A 4,207-nucleotide genomic window follows, 5' to 3' on the forward strand; every position below is an offset into this window, starting at 1 on the left:
AATCGCCTCCTCCTCCTTCTCCTCCTCCTCAACCTCCTCAACCTCCTCCTCCTCATTCTCCTCCTCCTAATTCTCCCCCTCCTCAACCTCCTCCTCCTCATTCTCCTCCTCCTCAACCTCCTCCTCCTCTTTCTCCTCCTCCTCATTCTCCTCCTCCTAAAAACTCCTCCTCCTCATTCTTCTAATCCTCAAACTCCTCCTCCTTATTCTCCTCCTCCTCATTCTCCCAAAACTCCTCAACCTCCTCCTCAACCTCTTCAACCTCCCCTCCTCATTCTCCTCCTCCTCAACCTCCTCATTCTCCTCCTCCTCAATCTCCTCCTCCTCATTCTTCTCCTCCTCAAACTCCTCCTCCTCAACCTCCTCCTCCTCATTCTCCTCCTCCTCAATCGCCTCCTCCTCAATCTCCTCCTCCTCAACCTCCTCAACCTCCTCCTCCTCATTCTCCTCCTCCTAATTCTCCCCCTCATCAACCTCCTCCTCCTCATTCTCCTCCTCCTCAACCTTCTCCTCCTCTTTCTACTCCTCCTCATTCTCCTCCTCCTCAAACTCCTCCTCCTCATTCTTCTCCTCCTCAAACTCCTCCTCCTTATTCTCCTCCTCCTCATTCTCCCAAAACTCCTCAACCTCCTCCTCAACCTCTTCAACCTCCCCTCCTCATTCTCCTCCTCCTCAATTTCCTCCTCCTCATTCTTCTCATCCTCAAACTCCTCCTCCTCATTCTCCTCCTCCTCATTCTCCCAAACCTCCTCAACCTCCTCCCCGTAATTCTCTTCCTTCTCAACCTCCTCCTCCTCTTTCTCCTTCTCCTCAATCTCCTCCTCCTCAACCTTCTCCTCCTCCTAATTCTCCCCCTCATCAACCTCCTCCTCCTCATTCTCCTCCTCCTCAACCTTCTCCTCCTCTTTCTACTCCTCCTCATTCTCCTCCTCCTTAACCTCCTCCTCCTCATTCTCCTCCTCCTCAATTTCCTCCTCCTCATTCTTCTCATCCTCAAACTCCTCCTCCTCATTCTCCTCCTCCTCATTCTCCCAAACCTCCTCAACCTCCTCCTCCTAATTCTCCTCCTCCTCAACCTCCTCCTCCTCTTTCTCCTCCTCCTCTTTCTCCTTCTCCTCTTTATCCTCCTCCTAATTCTCCTTCTCCTCAAACTCCTCCTCCCCAACCTCCTCAACCTCCTCAACCTCCTAATTCTTCTTCTCCTCATTTTCCTCCTCCTCAACCTCCTCATTCTTCTTCTCCTCAACCTCCTCCTCCTAATTCTCCTCCTCCTCAACCTCCTCCTCCTATTTCTCCTCCTCCTCAACCTCCTAAACCTTCTCATTCTCCTCCTCCTCAACCTCCTCCTCCTCATTCTCCCCCTCCTCAAACTCCTCCTTCTCATTCTCCTCCTCCTCATTTTCCCAAACCTCCTCGTCCTCAACATCCTCAACCTCTTCCTCCTCATTCTCCCCAACCTCCTCCTCCTCATTCTCCTCCTCCTCAATCTCCTCCTCCTCATTCTCCTCCTCCTCAACCTCCTCCTCCTCGTTCTCCTCCTCCTCTATCTCCTCCTCCCTTTCATTCTCCTCCTCCTAATTCTCCCAAACTTCCTCCTCCCCATTCTTTTAACCTCCTCCTCCTAATTCTCCTCCTCCTCAACCTCCTCCTCAACCTCCTCTTTCTCCTCCTCTTTCTCCTCCTCCTCATTCTCCCAAACTTCCTCCTCCTCAACCTCCTAATTCTCCTCCTCCTCATTTACCTCCTCCTCAACCTCCTCATTCTCCTCCTCCTCAACCTCCTCAACCTCCTCCTCCTAATTCTCAACCTCCTCAACCTCCTCCTCCTCATTCTCCTCCTCCTCCTAATTCTCCACCTCCTCAAACTCCTCCTCCTAATTCTCCTCCTCCTCAACCTCCTCAAACTCCTCCTCCTCATTCTCCTCCTCCTCTCCTGTGCACTCCTGTGCTCACCTGTGCTCTCCTGTGTTCTCGTGTGCTCTCCTGTGTTCTCCTGTGCTCTCCTGTGCTCTCCTGTGCTCTCCTGTGCTCTCCTGAGAACTCCTGAGCTCTCCTGTGCTCTCTTGTGCTCTCCTGTGCTCTCCTGTGCTCTCCTGTGCTTTCCTGTGCTCTCCTGTGATCTCATGTTCTCTCCTCTGCTCTCCACAGGCTACCCGACAATAGAACTCAAATAACTTGAATAATTTTTAAAAATTCAAGTGCTGTAATGTGCATTTTTCTAAAACTTTTTATTCATGAATTGTTCTATAAATTTATTGATTTAATAGACTTAAAATGGTGTATTGGACATTGATTTACACATCCTATAATAAAAAAATGGTTTTAACAAGTGAAATAAATATTATAGCAACTTCAAGTATTGAGCTGTGACCTTCTGTGCTCTCCTGTGCTCTCCTGTGCTCTCCTGTGGTCTCCTGTGTTCTCCTGTGCTCTCCTGTGCTCTCCTGTGCTCTCCTGTGCTCTCCTGTGCTCTCCTGTGCTCTCCTGTGCTCTCCTGTGCTCTCATGTTCTCTCCTGTGTTCTCCTGTGCTCTCCTGTGCTCTCCTGTGCTCTCCTGTGCTCTCCTGTGCTCTCCTGTGCTCTCCTGTGTTCTCCTGTGCTCTCCTGTGCTCTCCTGTGCTCTCCTGTACTCTCCTGTGTTCTCCTGTGTTCTCCTGTGCTCTCCTGTGTTCTCCTGTGCTCTCCTGTGCTCTCCTGTGTTCTCCTGTGCTCTCCTGTGTTCTCGTGTGCTCTCCTGTGTTCTCCTGTGCTCTCCTGTGCTCTTTTGTGCTCTCCTGAGATCTTTTTTGCTCTCTTGTGCTCTCCTGTGCTCTCTTGTGCTCTCCTGTGCTCTCCTGTGCTCTCCTGTGCTCTCCCGTGCTCTCCTGTACTCTCCTGTGCTCTCCTGTGCTCTTTTGAGCTCTCCTGAGCTCTCCTGTGCTCTTGTGCTCTCCTGTGCTCTCCTGTGCTCTCCTGTGCTCTCCTGTGCTCTCCTGTGCTCTCCTGTTCTCTCCTTTGCTCTACACAGGCTACCCGACAATAGAACTCAATTAACTTGAATAATTTTTAAAAATTCAAGTGCTGTAATTTTTCATTTTTCTAAAACTTTTTATTCATGAATTGTTCTATAAATTTATTGATTTAATAGACTTGAAATGGTGTATTGGACATTGATTTACACATCCTACAATAAAAAAAATGGTTTTAACAAGTGATATAAATATTATAGCAACTTCAAGTGCTGTGCTGTGCCTGGAAGAATTTCTTCTTGTTTCTATTTCATAAACATCATGGATGTTTTTATGAATTCTTTGATTCAATTAACTTTAAATGATGTATTGGACAGTGATTTACACATCCTGTAAGAATAAATCGCTTTGAATAAGCGAAAATATATCAAATTCAAATTCATTGAAGTGGTGTTTCCCAGCTCGCCAAAGCAGTATTTTTGATTTTTCTTCAACGCCAATGCAAGATAAAGCTTGGCGATGATTTGCGAAGCTTGGCGATGATTGGCGAACCTTGGCGAACCTTTGCGAACCTTGGCAAACCTTGGCGAAGCTTGGCGAAGCTTGGCGAAGCTTGGCGAAGCTTGGCGAACCTTGGCGAACCTTGGCGAACCGTGGCGAACCTTGGCGAACCTTGGCGAACCTTGGCGAAGGTTGGCGAAGCTTGGCGAACGATGGAAGCCTGATTCTGAGCCTGAGCCTGAAGCTTGGCGAAGCTTGGCGAGAAGTGCTGTGCTGTGCCGTGCTGGCCAGTGGTGTTTCCCAGCTCGCCAAAGCAGTATTTTTGATTTTTCTTCAACGCCAATGCAACTTATAAGGAGTTATCTTGTGATTTTATTGTAGAATAGTATATTCCACACTTATTCAGAATGATAATTACCTTTATAAATGATAGAAAAGCATGCTGTGACTGTGCTGTGCATTTTTCTAAAACTTTTTCTTCTTGAATTGCTCTATGAATTTATTGATTCAATAGACTTGAAATGGTGTATTGGACATTGATTTACACACCCTGTAATTAAAAAAATGGTTTTAACAAGTGATATAAATATTATAGCAACTTCAAGTGCTGTGCTGTGCCTGGAAGAATTTCTTCTTGTTTTTTTTTCATAAACATCATGGATGTTTTTATGAATTCATTGATTCAATTAACTTTAAATGATGTATTGGACAGTGATTTACACATCCTGTAAGAATAAATCGCTTTGAATAAGCGAAAAT

This window comes from Daphnia pulicaria, chromosome 6 (genome assembly GCF_021234035.1).
Source record: "Daphnia pulicaria isolate SC F1-1A chromosome 6, SC_F0-13Bv2, whole genome shotgun sequence".
In the NCBI taxonomy this organism is placed as follows: Eukaryota; Metazoa; Arthropoda; class Branchiopoda; order Diplostraca; family Daphniidae; genus Daphnia; species Daphnia pulicaria.